The sequence below is a fragment of the Narcine bancroftii genome, chromosome 4, assembly GCF_036971445.1.
Source record: "Narcine bancroftii isolate sNarBan1 chromosome 4, sNarBan1.hap1, whole genome shotgun sequence".
In the NCBI taxonomy this organism is placed as follows: domain Eukaryota; kingdom Metazoa; phylum Chordata; class Chondrichthyes; order Torpediniformes; family Narcinidae; genus Narcine; species Narcine bancroftii.
In genome coordinates this window covers 77,309,400-77,323,064 of record NC_091472.1, presented here as the reverse complement: position 1 = coordinate 77,323,064, position 13,665 = coordinate 77,309,400, and the positions used below count along the sequence as shown (strand labels likewise).

General features: G+C 46.0%; 1 protein-coding gene across 12 annotated transcripts in view; it reads right to left on the bottom strand.

The window, feature by feature from the left end:
- The window catches only part of ehbp1 (EH domain binding protein 1), a 561,098-nt gene that overhangs the window by 25,168 nt on the left and 522,265 nt on the right, over nt 1-13,665 (bottom strand). The window lies entirely within an intron of this gene.

Sequence of the window (13,665 nt, the reverse complement as noted above, 5' to 3'; positions counted from 1 at the left end):
ATATTTAAAAATAAATAAATAGTGCAAAAATGAGAAAAAACTGAAGTTGTGTCTAAAGGCTCATTTACCATTCAGAATTCCAATAGCGGAGGGGAAAAAGCTGTTTTTGTAATGTTGGATGTGCATTGTCAGGCTCCTGTACCTCCTTCCTGATGGCAGCAGAAAGAAGAGGGCATGGTCTGAATGTTGAGGGTCCTTGATGATAGAAAGCATAAGAAATAGGAGCAGGAGTAGGTTATCTGGTCTGTTACGCCCAGGGGCGTAGCCAGGTTCTAACATTAGGGGGAGTGAGCGCATATAAAAAGGTGCTACGCCACATACTGGATGGCGACTCTGTGGTTGAATGGCGGTCCACACTGATTTTTCGGCAGTATTGGACCTGGAGGGAGAGGGGTGTGGGGTGGGGAGGGGAAGACTTGCCTGAGTCTGTCGGAATGCAAGTAAAGTCAGCAAACATCCAAAAGAGATAAATGGAGATTAATTCCGTACTTAAACGGACGTGAATTGTGAATAATTTTTGGGAAACCACAAACCAGAGGTGTCTTCATAATCTTTCAGTGTGCACAACATTTTCATGAAATGAATAATAATCTTAATTCCAATGAAACACAGAGAAAAGCATTGGGAAGAAGAGGAATGCCTCCAAAATTGAGAGAAGCCTAATTCTGTAACTGATTATATAAATTAGAAAAATCTTGTGTTGTATTGAGACTGATACCATTTCTGTAATGGGTGATCGGAGCTGTTGATCCTCGTGCTTCTTCCTAGTTATATCTTTATTTGAAAATGAGCACGGACACAGGTGGTCGGTACAGATCGAGGCCACTGCTGATCCTAGCCTGCAGCTGTGTTGCCAGTGTAGCTGATGTGTGCCTTGTTGAGGGGAGCTGGGACTGGGCCCCGTGCACAATCCACGAACTCTAGGATCTGCTGCGCTGCACCTCTTGTTTACTTGCACTGAGGATTCCATCGAGCTGGAAGTCCCTTTTAGGGCTTCCGCTGGTCTGCGCACATAAATAAACAAGGCCATGCAGGGCAAAAGTTATTGAATAAAACAAAGAGTTCCTTTGGAGGCAAATAAAACTGCTTGCCCTCAGTTTACTGCAACATTAAACAATGAGTTTTTTTTTTACTTACTGAATGAGGGTGCGGTGACCGTGCCTTGGAGCACATTTCAAGTGAGGGGATGGGGTGTATGTGCAGTTCTTCATTCACACCCCAACTCTTGTGATGCGTGAAGCAGTGAACACAATTCAAAAAGGAGCCACTCTTGAAGAATGTGCTCAGGGACTTCCACCACCCTCCCTTAACTACGCCACTGGTTGTGCCTACCCCAGCATTCAATTAGATCATGGCTGATCTGATGATAAGCTCATCCCCAACTATCTGCCTATCCCCCCCCCCTCCCCATTCCCTTTAATTTTCCTACTTTGTAATTAAAACTGTACTGTGTAGAGCAAGGGCTCCCAACCTGAGGTACATGTACCCCCAGTGGTACATTTGCACTTTTCAGGGCGTATATTGGGTCTGAGAGAATAGCCACTACTGTACAATACATGGCGTTGTAATCTGCAGTCAGATTGCACCACAATGTTGTGTTTTTTTTATCTTTAATTTTTAGGGGTACACGGGAACCTATAAAAATGCCCAAGGGGTACAGAGGAACAAAAAGGTTGGGAACCCCTGATGTAGAGGCTGCTTTCTTGAGACACTGCTTCTTAAAGATGTCCTTAATCGAACAAAGACTAACGGCACAAGCCAAGTTTACAATCCTCTGTAGCCTTTTCCTGACCTGTGCATTGGCACCTCTATACCACACAATGTTGCAGTCAGAATGGTCTCCATGGTAAACATGTAGAAATTTTCTAGAGACTTTGCTGTCACACAAAATATCCTAAAACTCCTCACGAAATATACCCGCTGGCAAGCTTTTTTCGTAATTGGATCAACATTATGGCCCCAGGATAGATCTTCAGAGATGTTGACACCCAGGAATTTAAAGTTCTTTATGCTCCCCACTGCTGGCCCTCGATGCGTTTTCCTGATTTCCCCTTCCTGAAGTCCACAATCAATTCCTTAGTTTTGCTAATATTGTGTGCAAGATTGTTGTTGTGACACCACTCTACTAGCTGATCTATCTCCCTCCTGTACGCTTTGTCATTGCTGTCTGTGATCCTGCAGACAACCATGATGTTATTGACAAATTAATAGATGGCAAGCTCACACCAAGACACAAGAGAAACTTGTCCGTGAACTACTCTTTGCAGACGATGCCGCTTTAGTTGCCCATTCGGAGCCAGCTCTTCAGCGCTTGACGTCCTGCTTTGCGGAAACTGCCATAATGTTTGGCCTGGAAGTCAGCCTGAAGAAAACTGAGGTCCTCCATCAGCCAGCTCCCCACCATGACTACCAGCCCCCCCACATCTCCATCGGGCACACAAAACTCAAAACGGTCAACCAGTTTACCTATCTCGGCTGCACCATTTCATCAGATGCAAGGATCGACAATGAGATAGACAACAGACTCGCCAAGGCAAATAGCGCCTTTGGAAGACTACACAAAAGAGTCTGGAAAAACAACCAACTGAAAAACCTCACAAAGATAAGCGTATACAGAGCCATTGTCATACCCACACTCCTGTTCGGCTCCGAATCATGGGTCCTCTACCGGCATCACCTACGGCTCCTAGAACGCTTCCACCAGCGTTGTCTCCGCTCCATCCTCAACATCCATTGGTGCGCTTTCATCCCTAATGTCGAAGTACTCGAGATGGCAGAGGTCGACAGCATCGAGTCCACGCTGCTGAAGATCCAGCTGCGCTGGGTGGGTCACGTCTCCAGAATGGAGGACCATCACCTTCCCAAGATTGTGTTATATGGCGAGCTCTCCACTGGCCACCGTGACAGAGGTGCACCAAAGAAAAGGTACAAGGACTGCCTAAAGAAATCTCTTGGTGCCTGCCACATTGACCACCGCCAGTGGGCTGATATCGCCTCAAACCGTGCATCTTGGCGCCTCACAGTTTGCCTCACAGGAGGCAGCAACCTCCTTTGAAGAAGACCGCAGAGCCCACCTCACTGACAAAAGGCAAAGGAGGAAAAACCCAACACCCAACCCCAACCAACCAATTTTCCCCCGCAGCCGCTGCAACCGTGTCTGCCTGTCCCGCATCGGACTTGTCAGCCAAAAACGAGCCTGCAGCTGACGTGGACTTTTACCCCCTCCATAAATCTTCGTCCACGAAGCCAAGCCAAAGAAAGAAAGAAAAGATGGCATTTGACTTGCGCCTCATGACATAGTTAAGGTGCAGAGAGTAGGGCAGTGGGCACTGACAGTGTCGATTGTCAGTGAGGAGGAGATTGGCGTAGTTGGCACGGTTGGTGTACGGGTGGTACAGTTGACGTAGTGGTTAGCGCATTGCCTTTACAGCGTCAGCGGTTGGGATTGGGGTTAAAATCCCGTGCTGCCTGTAATGAGTTGGTAGCTCTCCCCATGTCTGCGTGGGTTTTCCCCAAGGGCTCCAGTTTCCTCCCATTGTTCAAAATGTACCTGGGCTTTAGATTAATTGGGTGTAAATTGGGCGGCATGGACTCGTGGGCCGAAATGGCCTGTTAGCCTGTATGTCTAAAAATTAAAGCAGTATTAATTAGAAACTTTGTATCCAGGGATGTAACATACTTTAGCTGTTTAAATCTAAAATTTAAATTTAAATGTTTGTACTTTCTGGGAGAAATTTCAAACCTTATTACTACTGGAGATTTCTAAGGTCATATATTCAGGCCAGGAGATAGGTGCTCACACTGACATCTCTGGTGGTGTCGGCAGATAATTCGTATTAGTGTTACAAAAATTCACAATGTTTCACATTCTACCACACATTTTGTTGCTCATGACTACTCCAAGTCATATTGAAAATGTGACACAGAAGTGTTTAATCATCATCAGGGAAATTATGCTTGACTAATCTTCTGTAGCTCTTTGATCAGGAAGAGTCTTCTTCTTTGGCTTGGCTTCGCGGACAAAGATTTATGGAGGGGGTAAAAAGTCCACGTCAGCTGCAGGCTCGTTTGTGGCTGACAAGTCCGATGCGGGACAGGCAGACACGATTGCAGCGGTTGCAAGGGAAAATTGGTTGGTTGGGGTTGGGTGTTGGGTTTTTCCTCCTTTGCCTTTTGTCAGTGAGGTGGGCTCTGCGGTCTTCTTCAAAGGAGGTTGCTGCCCGCCAAACTGTGAGGCGCCAAGATGCACGGTTTGAGGCGTTATCAGCCCACTGGCGGTGGTCAATGTGGCAGGCACCAAGAGATTTCTTTAGGCAGTCCTTGTACCTTTTCTTTGGTGCACCTCTGTCACGGTGGCCAGTGGAGAGCTCGCCATATAACACGATCTTGGGAAGGCGATGGTCCTCCATTCTGGAGACGTGACCCATCCAGCGCAGCTGGATCTTCAGCAGCGTGGACTCGATGCTGTCGACCTCTGCCATCTCGAGTACTTCGACGTTAGGGGTGTAAGCGCTCCAATGGATGTTGAGGAAGAGTAGATAAAGGGGAAACCTATGGATCTGGCATATGTGACACATCAGAAGAATGTACACCAGGACCACCATGGGAAATTGTAGAAGAAAGCATGCAGAATTACAGAATAAATATTAGTGTAGATTGAAAATTAGCTAACAGTAGAAAATAAAGTAGAATAAGTAGGTCTTATCAGCTCAACAGGTCCCAACATTGATTCCATTCACTATCAAAAAGATTTGGCTGATGGTATTGAACGTAAAATTTTCAAATTTACTGACATAACTTGGTGTGATTATAAATAATGATGAGGGCCTCCAGGAAATATAGAAAAAGAGAGTGGGTGGGCAAGATAGCAGATGGAGGACAGGGTAGAAAAATATGAGATTATTCACCAGTAGAAAAAGCAGCGATGTCAAGTTTATTTTAAATGGTTAGAGATTGGAAAATGTCAATGTTCATTAGAACTGGGTGTCCTTACACACAAGTCACTGGGAGTTAATATGGAGATGTTGGAGGCAATAAGGAAGGTGAATAGTAAGTGAGCCTTTATTGCTCAAGGATTTGAGTACAAAAGTAAAGATTACTAGCTACAATTATATAGGGTCTCGATGAGATCAGCCCTGCAATATTGTGTACAAAACTGCACATAGCTGCTGCAGAATGTTGTGAAAGTTCAATGGACTGATTCTAGGGTTTCTAGAAGATTGCTTGGATGAGACCTTAATTCACTAGAGTTCAAAAGAGTGGTCATTGTAACAGACAAAATACAATTGGGCTCAATAGGGTAGATACAAGCAGAATGTTTCTCCTGGCTGATACTTGGGATTACAAACACAAAGGAATGCTACATTAATGATTGAAATGAGAAGCAATTTCTTCACTCAGAGGGTTATAAACCTTTCCAACTCTTTGCCTCAGATAGTGGGAGAAGCTTGGTCATTAACTGAATTCAAAGCAGACATTGATAGGCTTCTAGAAATCAAAGGATATGGAAAGCGTGCAGCAAAAGCATGCTCAGGTACAAGATTACTATGATCTTGATGATCAAGAAACATAGGATAGTACAACACAGTGCAGGCCCTTTGGCCTTGATGTGGTGTCGATCCATATATTCCTTCCTAAAAAGAGTATTTAACGCTCCATACCCCATAACCCTCTATTTTTCTTTCATCTGTGAGTCTGTGTAAGAGTCTCTTAAATGCCCCCAATGTTTCAGCCTCCACCACCATCCCCAGCAAGGCATTCCTGGCACCCACTGCTCTGTTTAAAAGATTTACCTCTGATGTCTCCCCTGAACTTCTCTCCCTTAATTTTGGACATATGTCGTCTGGTGTTTGCTGATCTTGCCCTGGGAAATAGGTGCTGGTTCTCCACCTTATCTATGCCTCTCATAATCTTATAGATCTCTATCAAGTTTCCTCTCACCCTTCTACATTTCAAGGAGAAAAGTCCCGGCTCTGCTAACCTTGCTCATAAGACTTGTTTCCCAATCCAGGCAACATCTTGGTAAATCTCCTCTGCACCCTCTCCATAGCTTCCACATCCTTCCTGTAATGAGCTGACCAGAACTGAACACATGGTCTTACCAAAGATTTGTAGAGTTGCAATATGACCTCCCTACTCCTGAATTCAATCCCCCTGTTAATGAATCCCAGCATCCCATAGGCCTTCTTAACTATCCTATCGGTAGCGAGTGTGCTACTGAGTGAATGAATGAGACCAGCACTCGGTGGGCTCTTTAGAACTTGTGAACTTTATTTTGACTAACACACTGCCACTTTTAAGACATTTGAAGCTACCTGTGTGCATGCAGGCCCTGAGCTTCTACCACGCGACGCCATCTTTGATGTGGCTGTTCCGATGATGCGTGCATAACACATGGAGCCGGTTCACCTGGCCATCAAATATGTGTGTCGCCACACAACCCCTCCACCAGAACTGGCACTAGTGTCTGCCTTGCTCAAAGTTTGTACAACCTTTCATTTCGGAGACTGGGCTGGCTGTAGTGAGACAGGCTGCCTTAAGTCCAGGTGTGCTGGCTTCAGTCCAAGTGTGCTGGTTTCAAGTGCTCTCTGGTGAAAAACTCCTCCTTTCCCCCAATGTCCAGAGTGAAACGTTGTTCCGTATCACTTTGTAAAGGCCTCCGTAAGATCCTTGGAGGGGTGAACAGTGCATGCCTCAGTGGACGAACACAAACTTGTAATTTTTTTAAGTCTTTAGGGATGGAGGAGGTGGTTTGTCCACAGTCGGTTGTTGGTCTGGGTGCGAGGTTACCTAGTTTCTTGCGGAGTTGCTATAGCACTACGGTGTTTTCTGGCTCCTGATGGCATATCACTGGCAAGAATTGACCAAGTACTGTCAGGGTGTGCCATAAACCATCTCCCGAAAAGCACCTGGGAATCTCGTCCACCGAGTTGGGGCTTGTCAGCCTGGCATGAGCACTGACTTGAGGTGCCTGTGGAAATGCTCAACCAGGCCATTAGATTGTGGTGGTAGGCTATGGTGTGATGTAGCTGCGTGCCAAGTAGACTGGCTAATTCAGACCAAAGGATGGACGTGAACTGGGCTCCCCAGTCTGTGGTTATATGAGACGGGATGCTGAAACGGGATACCCATATAGACAGCAGGGCTCTGGTGTGGGAGTCAGCTGTGGTCTTGGTAATCAGGACAGCCTCAGGCTATCTGGTGAACTGGTCTACAATGGTAAGGAGGTACCGGTAGCCACATAAGACTGGCAGGGGCCCCACGATGTCCATGTGTATATGGGCGAATCTGCAGGTTGGCATTTCAAACTGGTGGAGAGGGGGCTTAAGTGTGCCTATGGACCTTGGCAGTCTTACAGTGCGTGCATGTGTATGCTCATTCATTGACCTGTTTTCACAAACCGTGCCATACGAAATTAGAGGAAACCATCTGGACTATGGTTCTGATCGAGGGATGCGAAAGGCCGTGAACTAAATCGAATGTCTTCTTTCTCCAAGGTGCCGGAACAAGGTGGACATGTCGCAGAGCAGTGTCCTGTAGCCTTGGCCTAGTGGTATTTCCTGCAGCTGTAAACCAGTGATTGCGGTGTGGAAACTGCAAGTTTCAGCATCCACCTGTTTGGCCTGTTCCAGCTCTGAGTAATCGACACAATGTGACAACATCTGAAGTGTGGGTCTAGACTGGGCGTCTGCCACTATGTTGTCTCTCCCTGAGAGATGTTGGATGGTCGTTGTGAACATGGAAATGTAGGAAAAATGGTGCTGTTGTCGGTCTGACCAGGGTTCTGAAACTTTTGAAAACATGAAAGTTAAAGGTTTATGATCTGTAAAAACTGTGAAAGGCCTCCCCTCTAGAAAGTATCGAAAATGTCGTATGGCGAAGTAGAGTGCTAGCAGCTCCCTATCGAAAGCGCTGTTCTTCAGCTCTGGTGGTCCTAAGTGTCTGCTGAAAAATGCCAGGGGTCTCCAGTTGCTGTCCACGAGCTGCTCTAGCACTCGGTGTCGACAGCTAAGGCAGTAGGGACATCCGTTCTTGGGTGTACAAGCAATGTGGCATTGGCTAGGGCCTCCTTAGTTTGTTGGAAAGCTGCTGCGGTTTCGTCGTCTCACGCCAAATTTTTCTTTGTGTGTCCATCATGGTGATCAGCAGGGACATAATGCTGGCGGCTGCTGGGATAAAACGGTTATAAAAGTTAACCATCTCCACGAATTTCTGCAGACCTTTTACTGTGGTAGGCCTAGTGACTTGGTGAATGTCCCTGGTAATTCTATGGCCCAGGAAGTCGATGACCCAAACTGGCACTTGGCAGGGCTGACGATGAGGCCAAACTCGCTGAGGTGGATGTAGAGCTGGAGGAAATGGGAAATGTAATCCTGGCGATCTCTACTTGCAATGTGGATGTCATCCAGGTAGATGAACAGAAAGTCCAAGTCCCTGCCAACTGCATCCATGAGTCGCTGGAACATTTGTGCTGCGTTTTTGAGGCAGAATGGCATCAGCAAGAACTCGAAGAGGCCAAAAGGGGTAATTAAGGCTGTCTTCTGGATGTTGTCATGGTGTACGTGGATCTGGTGGTAAGCATGAACCAGGCCAACCTTGGAGAAGATGTGAGCTCCACGTAGGTTGGCGGCAAAGTCCTGGATGTGGGGAACAGGATAGCAATCTGGAGTGGTGACATCGTTCAGGCGTCTGTAGTCCCCACATGGTCACCAACTACCAGTAGCCTTCAGGGCCACTGTGGTCCCCACATGGTGAGGCCCAGGGGTTATCGGATCTGTGTACGATGCCCATTTCTTCCATGTGTTTAAATTCTTTCTTTGCCAATTGCAGTTTATCTGTTGGCAGCCATCGGGCACGTTCATGAAGGGGTGGCTCGAGTGGTTATTTGGTGTTCCCATGCTTTGGCATGGTAGAGGTAAATTGCGGCCTGAGGATGGATGGGAAATCAGCCAAGATGCGGCTGAATTCGTCGGTTGAAGACGCAACCGAGGCAAGTTGAGGGGCTGGCATTCCAGCCTCTCCAAGAGGGAAAATTTGAAAAATCTCAGCATGGACCAGTCTTTTGGCTTTGTCTGTGCACCCTCAAGAAGTCTGCCCCTCGGTGTGGTTTTTCCATTGAGGTGAGTATAAAAACCCAGTTGAACTTCTCGCTTCCTAACCGGACCTTCACTTGTCGAGCTGTTATTGGCAGCTTGCAGGGTGGGGCCTGAGATTTCGAGTGCTGTTGGCGGGATGACGCTGATTTCTGCCCGCCTGTGTCAACGAGAAGCCTGTAGCCTGAGATCTTATCACAAACATGGAGTAGGCTGTCTGGGTGGCCAGGCGCCAATGCCATCAGTGGCGGGTGGCTGTAGCATTTCCCGGAAATGTGCAGGGTTGCCTGCCTTTGCAGGCATTTGCTCCCCACCTTTGGTGATAGAAACACCATTTGCTATCTGCTCCCTTCGTTGCTCTGCGGGGGCGCTGTTGGTCTCAGAACGAGTTGGGTTTGGTCTGTTGCTTTGTCTGAGGTCTGGTCAGCGGACTGATGGCAGACTTGTTTTCTCAATTGGTATGCCAAAGGATGTCTGCTTTGGCTGCAACTTTTCTGGGGTCGCTGAAGTCAGCATAAGCTAGCAGGAACTGAATATCGTCAGGCAGCTTCTCTAGAAAAACCTGTTTGAACATGAGGCAGGGTTTGTGAGCTTATGCCACTTATGCATAAGCATCTTGTCCATGAGGACGGATGGCGTTCTGTCCCCAGGCTGTCCAGGTGCACGAGCCTGGCTGCCCTCTCACGTCCAGAGAGCCTGTATGTGCTGATGAGTAACGCTTTCAGCGCATTGTATTTACCTCCCTCCGCTGGGGCTTGGATGAGGTCATCTACCCTGGCCACAGTCTCCTGATCCAAGGAGTTGACCACATGAGTTTAAAGATATTTGTTTAATCTGGAACTGTGCCTCCACTGTCGAAACCTTGTGCAGGGCCGTAGTGTCCAGAAGGTGGGCAATTTTAGCGCAATGGAGCTTACAGCTGCGGCATCCAAGATGAGCAGTCCAAAAAAACGTTTGGACTCGTCAAGGTCACCAATGTAGCGAGTGTGCTAACTGAGAAAAAGAACGAGACCAGCAGTCGGTGGGCTCGTTAGAACTAGTGAACTTTTGACTAGTGTGCTGCGGCTTTTAAGGTATTTGAAGCTCCCTCCCCTGTGCACCGGAAACCACGTTATCGTGACGTAAGTGTGCTATCTGTGCGCATGTAGCCCCAGAGCTTCTACGGAAAAGAAAGCCGCATGATGCCATCTTTGATGCGGCTGCTCTGATGACGTGTGTGTGACACATGGAGCCGGTTTGCCTGGCCATTAAATATGTGCCACACCACACTATCAACCTGTGCAGCAACCTTGAGGGATGTATGGATTTGCACCCCAAGGTCCCTCTGTTCATCCACACTCCTAATTGACCATTAACCCTGTTCTCAGACTTTTGATATGTCCTTCCAAAATGCATCACCTCACACTTATCTGGATTAAAATTCAGCTGCCACTTTTCTGCCCAACTTTGCATCCTGTGTATACCCTTGTAACCTTTGCTTCTCCAATCTTCGTGTTATCTGCAAACTTACTGCCTCTTCAACCAGGACATTTATAAAAATCACAAAGAGAAGGGGCCCCAGAAGATATCCTTGCAGCCCTCCACTAGTCCCTGACCTCCAGGCAGAAAACTTTCCTTCCACCACTACTCTCTGCTTTCTTCTTACAAGCCATTTTTTTTATCCACACAACCAAGGTTCCACTGATCCCATGCCTTTGCCATCTATTGATCTCAGCCTTGGATATGCTCAATAATAGACAACTCAGGTAATAATAATAAAAATAATTTCAAATTAATAGGTGAAGAAATTCTTCATCTTATACCTGAATGGCCCCTTTTCAATCTTCTTCAGCATGATGCTGAACCAAGCCATGAAAGACCCCAACAATGAAGACGCTGTTTACATCCGGTACCGCACGGATGGCAGTCTCTTCAATCTGAGGCGCCTGCAAGCTCACACCAAGACACAAGAGAAACTTGTCCGTGAACTACTCTTTGCAGATGATGCCGCTTTAGTTGCCCATTCAGAGCCAGCTCTTCAGCGCTTGACGTCCTGCTTTGCGGAAACTGCCAAAATGTTTGGCCTGGAAGTCAGCCTGAAGAAAACTGAGGTCCTCCATCAGCCAGCTCCCCACCATGACTACCAGCCCCCCCACATCTCCATCGGGCACACAAAACTCAAAACGGTCAACCAGTTTACCTATCTCGGCTGCACCATTTCATCAGATGCAAGGATCGACAATGAGATAGACAACAGACTCGCCAAGGCAAATAGCGCCTTTGGAAGACTACACAAAAGAGTCTGGAAAAACAACCAACTGAAAAACCTCACAAAGATAAGCGTATACAGAGCCGTTGTCATACCCACACTCCTGTTCGGCTCCGAATCATGGGTCCTCTACCGGCACCACCTACTGCTCCTAGAACGCTTCCACCAGCGTTGTCTCCGCTCCATCCTCAACATCCATTGGAGCGCTTACACCCCTAACGTCGAAGTACTCGAGATGGCAGAGGTCGACAGCATCGAGTCCACGCTGCTGAAGATCCAGCTGCGCTGGATGGGTCACGTCTCCAGAATGGAGGACCATCGCCTTCCCAAGATCGTGTTATATGGCGAGCTCTCCACTGGCCACCGTGACAGAGGTGCACCAAAGAAAAGGTACAAGGACTGCCTAAAGAAATCTCTTGGTGCCTGCCACATTGACCACCGCCAGTGGGCTGATAACGCCTCAAACCGTGCATCTTGGCGCCTCACAGTTTGGCGGGCAGCAACCTCCTTTGAAGAAGACCGCAGAGCCCACCTCACTGACAAAAGGCAAAGGAGGAAAAACCCAACACCCAATCCCAACCAACCAATTTTCCCTTGCAACCGCTGCAATCGTGTCTGCCTGTTCCGCATCGGACTTGTCAGCCACAAACGAGCCTGCAGCTGATGTGGACTTTTTACCCCCTCCATAAATCTTCGTCCGCGAAGCCAAGCCAAAGAAAAAGACTACAACCAATGCAAACTCTTGGTACCCGACCTGTTAAGGCCTCTAAGAATTTTAAATGTTTGAAGACCACATAGAACTATTTTATGTAGTCTCTTATGTGAAAACATTTTTTTATTCCATTTGCTAATCTGAAGAATTTCTGTGTCCCCTTTCAAGTGCAAATACACCTTTCTTCTGGCAAAGAGACCAAAAATATATGCAATGCTCCAGCTATCAAAGTCCCATATAATTAGAGCAATACTGCCATTTGTATTCCAATATCTTTCAATAAAAGCCAATGTATAATTTACCAGTATGTTAATTGTGACATGGGTAAAAGTACAATCAAACTTGTAGTTTTTCACATTAAAAATAATTAATTTTGCAGCTAAGTGGTTAATTTCACATTCAACACTGTACTCAACCCACCACTTTCTTACTCAATTAATTTGTACATACTATTTTCAGACATTTTGTGTCTGCCTCACAGCTTCCTTTTCAAAGTAGCTTTTTATCAGCAGCATACTGGATACATTGTCTCCTCCCCCACGTTTATCAATAGAGGTTGTAAATAGCTGAGGCCCAGCCCTAGTCCTTACAGCATTCCAGTAGTTCCAAGCAGCCATCCCATTTATTCCTACTGTTTTCTGTCTCAGTCCAAATGAATATACTACTCCATCCCATGAGGTCAAATTTTCAATGGGATTTCATCAAATGCTTTTTGAAAAAAAATGCAAATTTCATTAGTTCTGTTCACATACCCTGTTTTTCAGTGCCTCAACATTTAACCTGTCAAGTCTCAAAGCCTGGGCTTTTGGCCATCAGTTCAGAGGATGTAGCAGCTTTTAATCCAAATAAATATCCAGTAGCACTTCTTTATTAATTGAAGAGGAGATGGAGGTAACTCTGGGTCAAATTCACTTAAATAAATCATGAAATCTGTATATTTTGGCCGATGAGAACAGAAAAAGAGTATTTCATAATTTCAATTTTAAGATACGTTATCATAATAGTTAAAAAAAATACTCAAGGTAAACGAACAGGTTAAACAGGAGGGCAACCAAATATATCACCTGCTGAGAATGGTTGAAGTCTCTCTGCTTCCGACATCTATGCTACACTGTTACCCATAATGAAAGGCACGTGGGTAGTATTTCAATTTCTTTATAACAGTACTAACAAGCGTGACGGTGTAGAGTTTTTATTTAGACAGCCTGATCCACTGATTACCTAGTTCCAAGGAACTTCTTTGTATCTGATTATACACCAAGGAGCTCATATTATTGTTTCACAACTTGAGGTTAATCAAATCTCCAATTTTTGGGAAAGTTTCAAAAGTCATGTATCAAAAAAAAGTGTAATATATCTGAGGTCAAGCAATATTTTTTATTATCTGAATAGACACATTGAGCAATCACTCATATGAAGGAGATGTACTAAAGAAATCAGAAACATTTCTTGATGTATCTTAAATAATCTTAATTCCTAAATGTTTATTCAAAAATGTGCACAGTCCATGGTCACAACTAACATTAAAAAATCACATAATAATCCAGCAACTTCACAGTGACCTTTTGAGAATCTGTCATAGCTATACAGAAGGCCACAAATTAATTCACTTG